We start from the raw sequence: 17,943 nt of genomic DNA, 5'->3' as shown, positions 1-17,943 counted from the left end.
CGTGCTACTTGCAGCGTAAATGATGTAATTTGCAAATGAAAGTCAGCCAAATGCATGGGGCTGGGACCGAAAAACAATGTACGCAATTTACACGAGCGAAATGTCGGAGTGCTGAAGTTAATTTGCGAAAACAAAAGAACCATTTCGGATACTCTCTCGGACAAAAAACATGTGTACTGATTTGAAGTGCCCCAGGGAAGTGCCTGGTTTGAGAGAAAAACAGGGATAATTTTCTACAAAGTTAATATCTGACGGCTACACTGATCAAAATGGGCTTATGTTTTGTCTCTTCTGGAAAGAAACTACATTCTAAGTCTTCACTCGCGGTAAGTTTTACTTGTAATTCTCATTCTTTGTGTTCCTGACTGAACTCGAGTTAGGGAGTGCAGTGAGTGTATATTTCACGAACGTTATATGACGGGTAGATTGAATAGATCATACGAAGAATTGTTGTCTGTCTAATGTGAATATTCGTGCATCGATTTAGTGAAACGATGTTTGTCATCGTGAAATTTCGTTTCGTACCGAAAATTCAACAAAATAACGTTCTTTGTTCAAGGGAAATTTCGCTCAAAAGGACTCGAATTGTCACTCGAACTTTCGCGTGAAGTTTCCTGGAAAGTTCGCGTGAAGTTTCCTGGAAAGTTCGCGTGAACAAAGAACGAAATTCGCACATTTCGCTTGCGTTACTTTTGCACAATACTGTAATTTCCTTTGTATTTTTCTAATGAGTGTTTGGAAACCATTTTTGTTACTTTTTTATGGTCTGTGAAGTTCCTTGAATTTACTCCTGGGGGAAGGGACTCACATATGAATTTAATTCATCAAAGTATTAATTTTGAAATAGGCACATTAATGGTGCAACGTTTGCTGCAATTTGACTCAAATTAATTGGTTCGACTCTAGCATAGGTTTAACTTGCGCTTTACTCCCATAACAGCATGTGCATTTGTGATAAAACACAACAGCACGCACTAAAATTATTAATCTGAAAACAGTGCACTTGTGCCATCTCCCAGCAATAGACAAACTTGACTTTGCAAGCAAATTAAGTTCACTTCTATTTCACCAAAAGCATTTACCTTAGAATTAAACGTAATTGAAACTTAGTATATACTTAGCTCGTATATCATCCACTGAAAAAAAACACATTGTCACCTTTATGGGCTTCTCCACCAGAATGTCCAGTTTTTGTTAATCTCCTCTTATTTAATCAGAATCTGCGGTTTATTATGCAAGTTCAGTTACAACTGTGAAGTAAGCATTTTCATCTACATCAGTTTTTCTAACTTTGTAGCATAGATTAATTACATGTACTTCATGCTCGTCGCTTTCATCATTTCACTTTCACTGCTCATATTGTCATCTCAATATGATTGTTGAAATTAGGTGCCAGTGTCACCACATGCAAAGCACTGGTTGTTATGGATGCTCAATTTTCCATCTATTAGAGTAGAGCGTATGGCGGATGGTTGATACAAGACAAGGCCATGTGGGAGGAACCATCAACTCAGCTCTACAAGAACTGGTCAATTACCGATGCCCATGCAATTTTCCACCTATCAGAGCAGAGCCTATGACAGGTAAATGATAAAAGACAAGGCCACATCGGAGGAACCATCAACTCAGGTCTCTGCAAAAGAGTTAAAAAGATGGTGTATATGTCAAGCTTGAGTCCTCAAGGTATGGTAGGTAATTATTATTAGCTACAATTTTTTATGTAAACTAGATAACATCTTACATTGTAAATTTTTTTTTTAATTCTTATTTTGTAATTATTCTTTATTGTTTATTTATACACGACCCCACCAGCTGCAAGCTTAATTACTGTAAAAACTCGTGTATAAGCCGCACCTTTTTGCTGAAATTTTGGGCTCAAAATGGCGGGTGCGGCTTATATACGAGACCATTGCTTTCAGAGGGGGCTAATTGCCTAGTTAGGGGTCAGATATAGCACTTAAAAACGTAAGTAAATAAACATTCAACATTTTGAAACCTGTTGCTGTTGTTGATCATTGCTTTTGATAGAAGTGGTGGCTCCTAAAGGAGCCTTTGTCTATTCAGGTTTTAAACCTGAATCTTCTTCGCAAGTAGTTCTTTCAAGCGATTAATTTGTACGTCCTTTGTGCAGCTAAACTCTAACTGGCATGGAATCTCCATTCCTCCACAAAGCTGCTTACAATGCCTTCTGCGACCGATCACTTCAATACTGATCTCTCCGCCATGTGCAAGAAAATACCACGCTATTCGTGAGAACTCATGGGGCAAATGGCCGACTGTTTCGGTGTTCTTCACAACTTGCACCGCGTGTTTATCCATAGGATTGTTAAACTTGCGTCGAGCAACAAGTTTTTCACCAATTGAAGGCTTCCATACATGTTTATAAACATGGTATCCATGCACAGCTGATGTGAAATGGAACTTTCCATGTTGTTGATCGTTTGTTCGATCGTTCAATTCGATCAATCTACATGACTCGGCCCAGGCTTCTTATCGGTTTTTAGCTAGCCAATCAAAGTAGAGTGCATCTGTGAGGCGTTGCTAAGTGACCTAACCAAGCTGCATGCTTGTGGCTGTAAATAAACCTGTTTTTTTGCATGAAAATTGATTCTCAAGGAACTTTATTTTCAAATTTTCGATAATATGCTCAGCTTATAGGGTTACCAATGTAGCATGGATCCTAAATCATTTTAGTTTTGTAGGTATATTTGTTCTATGATCGTGAAATGTCACAAAAACTTGTGCTGAGAAAACACAAAGATCAAGTCATTTGCAACTTGAGCATGGTTAACCGATTGTCTGTTTATTGTCTATTTAAACCAATCAAATTTTACTCTGTTTGATCCCCGCAAGAGTCAAAACATTCGACACGTGTTTTCATACTGTCAGTTTATTGTCATCATGTCAGAAAGGGGTTCTCCCAGAGCATCGTACACTGCGTCTTTTAAACTTCGAGTTGTTGCATATGCTGTAGAAAAAAGGAAATCGTGCCGCTGGAAAGCAGTTCAGTATAGATGAAAGCTGTGTGCGTTGCTGGCACTCGCAACATGAAAAGCTGCTGAAAACACCGCGAAACAAGCGAGCTCTACATGGTCGATCTGCTGCATTTCCTGAACTTGAAAAAGAAGTCGCTGCATGGATAACTGAGAAACGCAAAGCTGGCACTGGCGTATCCACCAATGTCATATGCTTTAAAGCAAAATCAGTGGCGCAAAGGCTAGGACTGGAACAATTTAAGGCATCTAAATGCTGGTGTTATTGTTTCATGGACCGATGTGGCTTCTCCATCAGAAGGCGGACCATGATTGCTCAGAAAGTTCCCCAAGACTATGAAGAGAAGTTGATCAAATTTCAGTGCTATATGATGGCTAAATGGAAGGAGCATGACTTTGATCTTAAATACATTGGTAATGCAGACCAGACCCCACTTACGTTTGACATTGTAACGAACAGTACCGTTGCAGAGAAAGGAGTGAAGAGCGTCCCACTTCTAAGCACAGGTCATGAGAAGGATAGGTTTACTGTTATGCTCACCTGCCTCGGAGATGGAACAAAACTCCCACCTTACGTTGTGTTTAAATGGAAAACACTTCCTAAGAACTGGAACTGTCCCAAAGAGGTTGTTTCAGGTGCCAGGCAAAGGGCTGGATGGACGAAGCACTCGTGCAGGACTGGTTATGGACCGTTTGGAGTAAAGTTGGTGGCATCAGCAGGCAAAAGTCCATGCTTGTGTGGGATTCGTTCTGAGCCCACTTATCCAAACCAATTTGCTGTACCTTGAGGTCTCTAAATACGGAGCCCGTAGTGATTCCTGGTGGCATGCCCAGCATGCTTCAGCCATTGGATGTATCTATCAACAAACCCTTCAAGGACCACATGAGGGCAAAGTGGCAACAATGGATGTTGGCTGGAGAGCACACCTTTACTGCCAGAGGTCATATTCAGAAAGTCGAGCTTGAGGAGATCTGCAGATGGATCAGTGCTGCCTGGAATGACATACCAACTGAAATGATTGCGAAGTCATTTCGCAAGTGCTGTATCACCAACGCAATGGACGTTACAGAAGATGAAGAAATCTGGGAAGAGGAGTCTGACTCGGTCCATTCGCAGACATTGACGAACTGGATGGCGATGAAGAGTTGTACTATGCAGATGACTTCGAGCGACAGCAAGCAGAAATTGCACCTGAATTCTATGAGGCCATTTTCGGTGAATGTGACAGTGAGGACTTTTATGGTTTCTAACTGAGCTGAACGATAGAACATTTTCACTTTGGACAAAGATTGATAAGACGAACTTCAAATTTTACACATGTAAATAGTTTTTGCGTAAAAGTAAGGATAGGTTAACTTTTTAATATCGATAACACATGTACCTGTTTCTCTTTCGGATACAAATGTATCATTTAGTATTGTAAAATATAATCTACAAGTCCATTTATTTGCGTGGGTATTTCTCTTGTGTCCAGACTCTCTCTTTAAATGACTGCGTGGTTACTAAGCAATCATTTTGCATCGATCGGTCAGAGATTGTTTTGCTCAGATTTCCGTTTGAATTTCATCATTTTCCACTATCGCCTTTAGCAATAAAGGCAACATCTTGTCAAAAGAGCCTCTCTTTAGGAGGATATCAGAAATTCCATTGACGAATAGCTTGTAAAAGGTATTTCAAGAGTTATTTAGCTCGCAGCAAATACACAGCATCAGATTTGACCAAGCTTACAATGTACAAGTAATCACTTTCTTTTGCTCAGCGCTTTTTAAAGAGTTTTCTTTTTTTCAAAATCAAGCTCGAAAGTTGGGGGTGCGGCTTATATACGAGTGCGGCTTATACACGAGTTTTTACGGTACTTATCATGTTTAAATAAAGGTTACTTACTTACTTACTTAAGGCTATTCAGAGAGCAAACACTCAAGAGTATGGCTCCATGACAGATTCAGACGAGAAAGAAGACAAAAACGAAAACTATGAAGAAAATGTACAAAAAAGAAAACAAGAGGGGGATACAACACCAAAGAAGAAGAAGAAGAAGAAAAGAAAAGCCGGTGATTGGTTGGGGCATTACATCATTTTGGGCAATCCGTCCCTTCATTTGAAGAGGCAGCAAAAGCATCGCGAGAGGTTCTGTTGGAGTGCTCAGAGGACAGCAATGAAATAACTGAAGAACGTGCATTCCCAGTGCGGGTCTACATGAACAAAAAGTTTGGTGTTTCATCAGTGGTCCAGTCTTCAGCAGTGAACTTTTCTCTTTCTTTCTTTGCGAGTCCAGCAGATCAGCAGCTACGCAAGCTATTCACAAGGAAAAGTCTAATGTGCCAATAGATGCAAGTCATAAAGATTCACATCATTTTACCAAGCACATGGTTGCATTTACCAACCTCAAACAAACTGCTGTACCAGAAGGCCCAGGGTGAAAATCCTGAGGTCACCATCGCTCAGGTAAAATAAATCAGATAGGCAGTGTAGATGTTTTCTCCATTCACACTCAAGATGCATGGAAACATGAATTTACTGGCCACTGGACTGGTAACAGGATGCTTCAAAGTAGCTGATACCTTAAGACTCTAAACATTCACATGTAAAATTTATTTCATCTAGTTAACTTCCTTTTGTAGAGACAACAGGATCTAATTTAGTGAAGGCATGAAACAGCAGAACGATTTTCCGCTTAAAATATGTCAGATTTACGATTTCCGCAGGCCTTCATCACACTGTCTTTGTTAAAAGGTATCTGTATCATGTTTAAGCGTGAATCTGGTCTCCCGTGGACTGGTTTGACCAAAGTGCACGATGATTTCAAACCCTGTAACAGCAGCACCGGAACTCAACCTCTTGGCTACTCTTGTCATTGTTTGACCCAGGGTTACTCACCATGAAATATTTGCGTGTTTTTGAATCTGAAGAGCAAACATGTAGCAGATTAGAGTTAGTAGTGTGAGTCAGAAATGCATATGCTGACCTTTTAATTTGTTGATTGTGCACTTTTTTGAACAGGAAAAACATTCATGAAAAAACTATTTCTTGGCTCAAGCCAAACCCAAGAATGTTCAGATGCGATAGTTAAAGCAGAGCAAGTGCACATCGCTGTATGGGAGGAGTTCCGGATTTCAAATGGTTCCTCTGAGACTACTAATGACTCCTACGACTCAGGCTGTCGTGAGACCATTGCTAGCTTGGGGCATGGTGTGTCTGAAAGCGAAGACAATGTCTTTTCCCACCCATTGGTTAGTGTGAACTATTGGCTGAGCTCGGTTTACTGGATACTGCGTGAAGCGAGAAAGAAGAAAATACAATAGCAACAAGAACAATGATTATGGCTGGTACTAGAAAACAAAACCTTCTCGAATTAACAACATGTAATTGAGTCCATTGATTGTCACTTGCTGCAAACCTTCAATGGGTACAAGTAGATCATTTAGGTCCCACAACACCATTTGGTTAAACCTCAGCTTGTTCGCCAACACGTCGTCATCGTCTTTGTCGTCGCCATCATGGTCCTCCCCTCCATTCTTCTTGCCATTGTCTCGGCTTTCCGCTTACTGTTCTCCTCTATTGGCTTCGGTTGAACTGTCCTCTTGACCGATCTCATCTTTGTGGGGCTTTTGGCTCTTGGAATCAAAGCCATCAAACAGGTCCAAGACTTCTTTTTTCGAAAGCTTGGTGAACTTCTCGAGTCGCCTTCGCCATGGTCATGTTATCTCCAACTGGAGTAGGAAAAATGCTTCGATGATGGTACTAGCTCGAACTAAGTAGATCTTGCCTTGAGGATCTCAACTCGAATCTGAACAAGTCTTGCTTCGATACCTTCCGATTTTTTTCTCTACCACCCTAGCCTGAGTGGGACTCACAGACATGATGACATAAGGGGGTGGCTCATTGACGTCACAGCCCCTATGTCACTGAGACCATGTCGTCACGGCTGTCACGTGCAGTGACGTGGTCAATGACATGGAATTTATTGCCAGGGTCATGACGTATTGGTGACATGGACATGGTTCGTTCCCGCATTGTGTGGCCCATTATAAAGAAAGGTTATACTTCAACCGTCGGGACAATCATTTGGATATGTCTTGGAAGAGCGAACAACAGAAAGTAAGCATCCTCTGATGGACCTCGTACAGATAAGTGTTTTGAGATGGCATCCTCGCGATTGTAATCAACATTATTTGCATCATGGAGAGTTTAGCAAAGATTGCATGTGATTTTTTTATTCTTTTTTCGTAACCCTTAACTACAACGCACAAATATGGAAAAATGACTGGTACTATTCACCGTAAATTGAAATATTTTTAATCTGCCGTACAAATAGATGGAGATGGACGGCCGTTTGCCGTTTCATGTAACATTGTGCTCAATCTGTCTAATCACGTGCACTCTAGGTCTAGACTATGAATCGATGCTGTTGTTGCAAGGAAGACTGTGTTGTGGGGGACCACTCCACCTGGTTGGAATTGAGAAGCACGCAGGGCACACAACGGAGCTCGAGGAGCTGAAGGAGACGTGGGGCCTGGGCTGAGTGCTACAAAATTGCATGGGGATCCTTGGTGAGTACAAAGACCTAGAGACTGGCCTTTCGAGGTGCTTGTTCCTAGGACAAACGACGGAAGAAGCCCTCAACAGGACGAACCACATTAAATCGTTTCTGTGGTGACTTTGTATACAATTTCTTTTTATGTTCAGATGAAATGAATCAAATTATAAATTGCATATTGTGTAATTGATGCAATTTAGCTCGGTCATGTTGTTAAATAACGGTTTATGTCGTGCAATGTTGCAACCTTGTGTTTTCCTTCTTCGCTGTTCTCTGTTAAACCATTGGTCTGCACACAATGCGGTGCGAAAGGTCTGGGATGGAGGTTAAACTGAAAAATACCGTATTTTCTCAATTAAAGGCCTCTGGCATTTATTTCAAAATTGGCCTCGTGGACCCATTGTTTATTTGAAGCTGGCGTTCAATTGTGGCCTGGCATTTATTTATGAAGTGCAATATTGTCATTTTTTCAGATTGATTTATTCACCCATCCTCCGAAATCTAGGGCAGTTTGTCAACACGAAATGACTTTTCCATTCGGTAAACTGTCCCTGAGTCTTGGAGGATGATTATTGCTAAAAGATACAGCATTATAAACAGCACATGTATGTTACAATCAGGACATGTGGCACTGAACAGAACAAAAATATCTAAAATAAATAGGAGCAAGTATGGATACAAAGTTTTAAGTTCCATATAAACGGCAATGTTGCCATCATTCTCCTCGATACTATCAGTTAAGCATCCGCATTTACGATTTTTAATGTACCTTAATCGTCATAAACAACAAACTCGTTAACTTCTTTACAGATGTCTGGCTCTAAATCCACGAACGGATCATTTTCATCAACAGGAGCAGCATGTTCCAGTGCAGTGAAAAATGCTGTGGCCCTTTCTGTAAACTCCTGCCTTCCATTGCTAAGTGGGCCGTCTGCTATAAAACAATGGATTTTGTCATCCCCTGATCTGTTTATGGGCAATGAGACAGTACACGCTTCAAAACTCTTCTTGATTACATCATTTGGGACAGATCCTTAAAAGGCTTGTTCCATGACACGTTGGGAGCCTGGATATATTTTGTGCAGCCACCAGGTACCAACGCTGAATCAACACCAGCCTGCCGAAGGGCTTCTTTTACTCCATTCATCATATGGCATTTGTATGTGTCCCAGACAAGAAGTCTCGGAGCAAATGATAGGTGGCCTACAACATACCGCACCCATTCGACCGTCAGGCTTTCATTCATCCATCCATTGGCTGAGGAGCGGATGACGCACTTTCCGGATAAACGTCTGTCTTTATTCACCCTCTTTACATCTCTTTTCCCACCTCTGAAGATTATGAATGGCTTTAGTTTTTGCCCATTTCCCTTGGCTGCTAGGCAAACAGTTACTCTATCTTTTCCATGTCCAGTTGACCACATAGTGACACTCGATGTCCCCAGCCTCATTCACAGTAGTAGAGTTTGGCATATGAAGCCAGATTGGTGTTTCATCCATAGCAATTACGTTTTCCTTTACATACTCCTTTTCATGAAATTTGCGCCTCACGTTAAGAATAAAACTGATGACACGATCTATAAGGTTTCCGGGGTCATGCTGTGCCAGGGAGGTATGTTTGCGCAAAGTTAATCCATGCCTGTTCATAAAGCGAACTACCCAGCCATTACTTGCTTTGAAGTCTTCTTGGGATATCTCTTTGTTGTTGTCAGAACCAGCGGGGGCATCAGTCTCGTTTCATGACTTAAGCCCATCCCAAATGATCTCTCCTTTCTTGCTAATTGCCCGCCTGGAAACGCGCTGACCTCGTGCCCTCATATCGTGAATCCACTTGAGCACTCTTTCCTCAAACTCAGTTGAAAGAGGCTTTCTCCCGCCACCATTTAGTCTTTTCCTTGGGTTTGCTGCATTCTGAAACTCCACATTCTTTGGGCACCATTCTCGGGTTCTCTAAGCATCCATGTGAAATTTTCGTGCGGCGGCTTCCTTGCTCTTGCTTTCTGCATAAGCAATTGCTTCAAGTTTTGTGCTTAAGCTATAACTGTGTCGTTTCTTTCCCTTTCCACCAGTTGCACCTCTCTGCAGAGGCGATTTCTGAACATTTTCTTGACTTGATCCACTGGGAGATTCAGTGGAATTGTTGATAGTATTGTTGTCCATGATCCTAACAACGAGACTTAATGACGACACGAACACGAACATTTTGTTTTATTTTGTTGTACAGCTACTATTCTTATGCTAAGCCAGACTTTTCCTTTTGAACATTTGTTAAGATTATCAAAACACCATAGCGTACTAGTATGTCGCAGTAGTGCTATTTAATAAGGGAAAAATCAAATTGTTGGTTCAAACGCAAATAAACGCCAGGGCCCCTCGAACAAACGTAGGGGCCTCAATTAAACGCCCCTGGCGTTTATTTCAAAATTGGCCTTGTGGATCTGGCATTTATACGAGGCTGGTGTGTAATTGGGGTCCGGCATTTAATTGAGAAAATACGGTAATGCCATTCCAGATACTGCACGTGTGGTAGTATGCAATGACTCATCCTAGAGAGAGAGCTTGATTTCAACACGAAAGCAAAGCCTTGTATACCAAAGAGCAATAGAACTTCAGTTTTGGGTTTGGTCGGCGCGGTGCTGAAGGTCTAGGGTGGAGGTGCATGTAAATAGCTTTTTAGTTTTTAATTTTTAATTTTTAACCTGAAGACAGCGAAACGGTTGAGATGTGCATTAAAACTCGTCCAGAACAGTCAAGAGTTGGTCTCTTCGTCACATCCTTTTCGTAGACTAAACTACAAATTCACGTCGAGACATTGTATCCTGCAGATCCTCTTACTGGGAGTTCATTGTTAGGTATACCAGCTTTACACTGCTTATAATATAATATAGTATAATATAATATAATATAATATAATAATATAATATATAATATAATATATATACTGCTTATAATGTAATATATAGATATATATACATACAAAAACGTTTGATAAAGCAAGGACGGACAACTTCTGACGGTAAAAAAAGTTAAAAAGTTAAAAATTTAATAAAAAAACGTTTCGGTCTTAGACCTTCATCAGTTACAAGAGAAAAAGGACGAAAACTAAGTTTAAATACGGTTACAGTGTGGGAGATTACGTAACGAAATGAAAAATACAATATTGTGCTATTAATACATCGTGATTAATACAATACAGGAAGAAAATGCAAAACGAGAAATACAATGCTGTACTATAAATTGCGTCATACAGGGTGATAATTAATAGACCAAACGAAAAGAATACAATACTATGCATAAATTACATTATAGAGCGTGATAATTGCAGAACTAGGTTAAATTCAACCTAAAAACTAAAAGAGTTAAAATAGATAAAACGGACTCTTGCAATGCGGTAAACATAACGGGAAAAATAGTTTGCAAAGATAAGCAGTTGAAAAAAAAAAACAAAAAAACAAAAAAACAAAAAAGAACAAACCTACGTTTACGCTGGACAAGGTTAATAACAAAATCCCAAATCGAGGCCTTTGGAGCATTAAAGGGTTGACAAACAACAAAATCCCTGGAGGGGCCCTTAAACAATAGGCTGTAATAAGATCCCAGGCAGGGCCTTTGAGCATACCTAACACCCAAAAAGCTGACAAAATCCAAGGAAGGGCCTTTGAACTGCCTTATGGCGCGAACGCATATTTACACAAGAGAAAGTTAATTATAACAAATTCTGTTTTTGCAGTGAAATTCTTTTCTTTTATTTAAGCCATGGGGAGCCAAAGAGAACAGTTGAGCACTCCAATAAGCCTCTTTCGTAATTAAAAACCTATCGATCTTGTCTGAGTCATTAGGGGCCTGCACCTGATCAATGCATTGGAATTCAAAATCATCCAAGGAGTGTGGAATTTTATTGAAATGTACTGCTACCTCACAAGTGGTTTTGTTTGTGAGCATAGCAGACTTGTGGTTACGAAACCTAACCCGAAAATCGGTGGTAGTTGATCCTATGTACTGTAAACGACATTTCTTGCAGGAAACTAAATAGATCACGTTTTTAGAATCACAAGAAAGCCTTGAATGAATGGTGTATTTTCTGCCCGTTTTAAAACTTAGAAATTATTTAGATTCAACAAAGAAATTTCGACAGAGATCGCATCTATTTCTTTCACATTTAAAGCAGCCATTGTTTGGCTGAATTGTTTGTCCCTCATCGGCGGTTTTAAAACGAGATGGTGCTAATAATTCTTTCAGGTTTTTTGTTCTACGAAAAGATGGTATGATAGAGCCTTGAGGGAAAAGTTCTTTCAATTTAGGGTTGGATTGCAAAATCAACAAATGCTTTCTAATTATGCTGCTCACATTAGGCAAATTAGGATTAAATGTGAGAACAAATGGAAATAATTTCTTCGATTGTTTTCCGCGTTGCCGTAGTAAATCATTCCTAGAAATGGTGGAGGCTTTGGAGAATTGATTGTCAACTAATTTGGAGGGATAACCCTGATTAACAAGATAACCCTTGTACTCAACTGTTCTCTCGGCAAGGAAAGTTTCTTCAGAGCAATTTCTCTTCAATCTAGTTGCTACTCCAAAAGGAATAGCCTTGAAGACATGCTTGGGATGGCAGCTAGAAGGTGGAAGATATAAATGACTATCTGTAGGTTTAGAATAAACATCAGTTCTAATAAACCCATCCACAAGATGTAAAGTAAGATCAAGTACGTAGAGCTCACGTTCAGAAAAAACTAACTCAAATTTAATAGTAGGGTATAGAGAATTAATGTAATCAGTAAATTGATGTAAGGCAGGAAGGCCTTGCTGCCAAAGATCAAAGACATCATCACGATAACGCCACCACAAGGACGGCTTTATTGGACCGGAAAACTTAGCTTTAAGATCAATTTCACCCATGGCTAGATCGGCATAACTACATGCATTTTCTTGTGAGGTAGCAGTACATTTCAATAAAATTCCACACTCCTTGGATGATTTTGAATTCCAATGCATTGATCAGGTGCAGGCCCCTAATGACTCAGACGAGATCGATAGGTTTTTAATTACGAAAGAGGCTTATTGGAGTGCTCAACTGTTCTCTTTGGCTCCCCATGGCTTAAATAAAAGAAAAGAATTTCACTGCAAAAACAGAATTTGTTATAATTAACTTTCTCTTGTGTAAATATGCGTTCGCACCATAAGGCAGTTCAAAGGCCCTTCCTTGGATTTTGTCAGCTTTTTGGGTGTTAGGTATGCTCAAAGGCCCTGCCTGGGATCTTATTACAGCCTATTGTTTAAGGGCCCCTCCAGGGATTTTGTTGTTTGTCAACCCTTTAATGCTCCAAAGGCCTCGATTTGGGATTTTGTTATTAACCTTGTCCAGCGTAAACGTAGGTTTGTTCTTTTTTGTTTTTTTGTTTTTTTTTCAACTGCTTATCTTTGCAAACTATTTTTCCCGTTATGTTTACCGCATTGCAAGAGTCCGTTTTATCTATTTTAACTCTTTTAGTTTTTAGGTTGAATTTAACCTAGTTCTGCAATTATCACGCTCTATAATGTAATTTATGCACAGTACTGTATTCTTTTCGTTTGGTCTATTAATTATCACCCTGTATGACGCAATTTATAGTACAGCATTGTATTTCTCGTTTTGCATTTTCTTCCTGTATTGTATTAATCACGATGTATTAATAGCACAATATTGTATTTTTCATTTCGTTACGTAATCTCCCACACTGTAACCATATTTAAACTTAGTTTTCGTCCTTTTTCTCTTGTAACTGATGAAGGTCTAAGACCGAAACGTTTTCTATTAAATTTTTAACTTTTTAACTTTTTTTACCGTCAGAAGTTGTCCGTCCTTGCTTTATCAAACGTTTTGAAATTCATTTTTGCGGTGAGGCTTGGACTGTGAATCTTCATTGATCCTCCTGACGCAGTGGCATTCTTTGTTGGCTTGAGGCATTTTATAACCGATATATATACATATATACGACTGTCGTCCCTATCATACGACAAAGCATCCTTTGACCAAGCCGCCCCTCCATACCAGAAAGCACTCGACGAAAGTGGATACCACTACACACTACAGTACGAACCAGTCAACACACGCAAACGGAGAAACTGACACAGTAATAACATCCTCTGGTACTACCCTCCTTTTAGCAAGAACACCAGCACCAACATCGGACACAAATTCCTCGCCCTAATAGACAAGCACTTTCCAAAAGATCAAAAGCTAAGAAAAATCTTCAACCAAAACACCATTAAGATCAGTGACAGCTGCATGAACAACACAAAACAAATAATCGACAGCCATAACAAACGCATCCTAACTGCATCTATGCCGACTGATGATACCGCCACCGCCGCTACCATCAACAATAAAAAGACACGTAACTGCCGACAAAAGAACGCATGCCTGCTCGACGGAAACTGCCTACAATCATCTGTAATCTACCAAGCCACCATAACACGCAAAGACAACAACACGACAGAACCGTACATCGGACTCACAGAGAACAACTTCAAAACGAGATACAGAAACCACACTGCATCATTCCGCCATACTAAACACAGAAACTCGACCGAACTCAGCAAGCACATCTGCACCCTCAAAGACAATAACATCGAACACTATATTTCCTGTGCATTCTCTCATCACACTCGCCGTACAACAGCTCAGGTAAAAGATGTAACCTTTGCCTTAGAGAAAAATTCCTTCTCATCTGCCAACCCGAGCTATCAACATTAAACAAACGTAATGAACCCCTATCATCTTGCCGCCACAGAAACAAAGCCCTCCTACGAAACAAGATCTAGCATACCGCACTTCACCTTCCAAAGCTATGGACATTGGCTATTCAGGTTTCATTTCTTTTGTTGCGAACTTTTAACCGAAATTGATGCCTTATCTTACGTTTACTTTTGTTTCTGTTATTTGTTCTATCCTTTTACCTTTCTTTGTGTTTATATTTTACTTTTGCTGGCTCGGGTTCAGGGGGAACAAACAATCTGCACGCCCTCAAGAAATACCATTGCAAGAGACCCTAGGACCATTGCCCCCTGTTCCTGAGCAATGACACTTTTATCCCAAAAGTTTTGTTATAGTGAGAGGAATAACACCAACCATTACTTCCTTTCTTGTACGTATCTTTAACTAATAAGACTACTTTAATAATTCTTAAAATAACGGAGAATATCACGCTCTGTAAACAAAAGGCCCTTGAACAATAAATTAATTAAATAATAGTAAAATGTACCTCATGTAAACTTCCAAGAATACATTACCCTTGCAAAATGAAGTCCCTGCGTTTGGAAATCTCTAGGAATTTCTAGGGATTCTCAAATATTCCCAGAAATTCCAAACTATGCAGATTAGATGGAGTTTCATAAGTATGAGTTCCAATCATTGAGGAGGTCCAGCCAGGCCAATCTGTCGCCTTCTTACATGAAGTGGTTTTTCCCATCAATCATTGTAGGTGCTTGGCTCATACAATGGGGAGATTCTCGTGCAGAGTTTCAGAAAAGTATATTCAACTAAGCTGGACAAATGCCAAGCTGTGACATGGGTGCAAGGAAACAATACTTGTCGAACAATTTTCAGAGTGGTCTTATCAAAAGTATATTGTAAATTTATAAAGCTAATCTACAGGATTTCTACACTGTTGGTGGCGTGTGAAGCTAGCTGAGTAAACAACTTACTATTTCTCCTTGATCATGGAACAACTACTAAAACTTTCCATGATGTGCGAATCTCCGTTGCATGGGCCACGCAACTATGTCGATCGAACATGGGGTGTTCAGCCAGCTGCATTCTATCATATCATGGTTTCTCTAAACTTCAAAAACTTGGTTTGTGTGTGTTGGGAAGGAAACTCTATACAAGAAAGTCCAGGAGGCTTCATGTGAGTTTGACAGTAAAGTGAAGACATGGAAGGCAGCCACAGAGCGAAAAAGTCAAGTTGTTGTATAGGTATATTACTATATTAAATTCATATGAACAGCAGTTTTCCATACAGTTAACATTTATTTGAGTTACATACACTATTGAGTTAAACCTCTTACTGGCTAACCACAGTCAATGTAAATATTTGAAAAAATCTTTTTTAAAAAATACAGAAAAAGGAATAGTACCATGCATAAAGCCCTCCTTAAAAGGTTTCGTTTCAATGGTAATACCACAGGATTTTATCCATGGACTCAAAAGTTCTAGCAGCATTTTCTCTTTTTTATAAATTAGTGTGGACTCTGGAAGTGATACAGTCTCTAGAAAGCTACAACCTGTAAATATACCTTTTATCTACAATATTATTATATTTGTAGGAGTCCTGTGATAATCCTCTTGTGGAAAATGGCAGGGCAAGATTCAATGCAATAACCTGGTTTCTGAGTGAAAGGGTTGATGTAACAATTTCTTGTGAAATCTTCAGTACCCTCTTAAGAGCCACAATAATAAGGCTTATTTAACCAGTCTTATTCATAAATAAAAAGAGAAAATCACTCATTAACACTTCAAGCACTAATTTCCTCGCATGACAGCAACCTGGAGATGTCAAGAAAATATTCTGAATGAGTTACCTAGCCAGTTAACTTAAGAATGTTCAAAGGACAATATGAACGAAAACATCCACAAAGAAAAACCGCCTTAGAGAAAAAAAATTCATTGAGACCTTTAACCCATTGACTTCTGGAGCTTTTAGCCAAAAACGCTTTTTTTTGGACATTTTGGAGATTTTCAAGCTGGATATGGGCCAAATTAGCTCCAATCTACTCAAAAAGGCATTTGCAACATGACAGCATGCCTCTCTTTCCACTAGCATCGCGTTTTACGACACTTTTGCTTGAGCATGTGCCAAAATCAAAATTTTGAAATTTTTGGACAAGAAAGTAACCTACATCTTTAGGCTTTCAATTTTTTTTTTTCACCTTTCCCTTTTCTCCTTTTCTTTTCTTTTTGCTGCAGTGATTGACCTTCTAATGGGTTTGCTTCCAGTTTAAAACATTCTGAGAAAGCATCATCGAGACAGCCAATTTTTGCCATGGAGTAACCATGTGTAGTGGCAGGAAATTTTGCTCTGAGTTTTTCACTCAACTTTTTGAGCATTTTTGTGCATATCTCAGGCTCCATTGGGCTGATCACTCTGATCTGGGTATCATTGGAAAGATCTTTTCCTCCTGCAGAAGTTGAGCATAGATATGCCAATTTTGGTCAAAGGTGATGACGTCAGAAGTGGAAGAAAGGCCAAGGCTCGTCACAGCCAGTTGTGGCTGACACAGGAGTCAATGGGTTAACCCATTCACGCCCAAATGAAATTGCACGCAACCCATCCCTAAATTCCTGGCGATTTTTTAACTTTTCAGATTGAGCATGAGCACTAAAAATAAACCATATGCACAATAACCACAAACATATTTTTAAGAGACAGGTTTTTAATTTTTTAACTTTAGTGTTTTATAAATTTCATATTTTTAGTTCTATTAATTAGTATTAATCTTTGAGGTCCTTTTCGAAAACCACATGTACGTGAAAAAGTTTCCTCAATAAAGATTATTATTATTATTATTATAAGTTTCAAGACATAGTTCATTTTAAGTTGAATAGATGAAGGGCCAAAATATTGAAAAATATCACCAACAAGAACTCAACTTGATGTTTAAAACTGATAAAAAAAACGAGAAATTATACTATTTCTTTGCCACATGACAAAATGCCCAACAGAAGCCAAGAAAATGTAATTATGCAAAAATGAGTTATTATTAACTTCAGAGGACAAATTGATACCAAATACAACAGAATTTCCATTCTTGTACTATAATGGCTAACATTTGAGAAAACAAAGGAAAATTAACACAAAAGGCACATGAGTTTCTCCTGCCCACTTTTGCAGTCATTTTATCGTGGCGTTACCAATCCTTCCAAAAGTTGAATTGAACTTTGAAGTAATGTACATTACCATTTTTGTTTCTTAAGTGCAGGAAGCTGCATTAAGTCTGTGATCTGTATTCTAAACTCACTCGAAAATGCACCGATCATCATGCTCGCAGTGGTTGAAGGAAGGAAAAATTCTTCACCAGAAAGGTTTGAGGACTCTGTAATCCTTGATTTCCATTCTGAGGCCACCTAAACATAAAGTAATGATCCATGTAACAAGTAGGTAGGCACTTGGCAAAATCAATTTGAAGGTGAGAAATAATAATTTTTAATTAAATCCGTGCATCTGATTGGCTGATATCGCAAAATTGTAGAAAAAAACAATAAAAAGTGACCTGATGACCCGTTCTTGACCAGGTTCTTGTCTTCCATAAGCTACCAGTCTACACAGTTTTTTATCAGAAGTATACATCAAATGTCACAATTTATTTGATGGTTTACAGTTTCTTTCATGTTGAAAAGACGCCTGGTTGTGAACAATGTTCACTAGCAGTTGTTGC

The sequence above is a fragment of the Orbicella faveolata genome, unplaced genomic scaffold (genome assembly GCF_042242905.1).
Source record: "Orbicella faveolata isolate gen_17 unplaced genomic scaffold, um_ofav_v1 contig_13, whole genome shotgun sequence".
In the NCBI taxonomy this organism is placed as follows: domain Eukaryota; kingdom Metazoa; phylum Cnidaria; class Anthozoa; order Scleractinia; family Merulinidae; genus Orbicella; species Orbicella faveolata.
Note: the sequence above shows the minus strand (reverse complement) of the source record.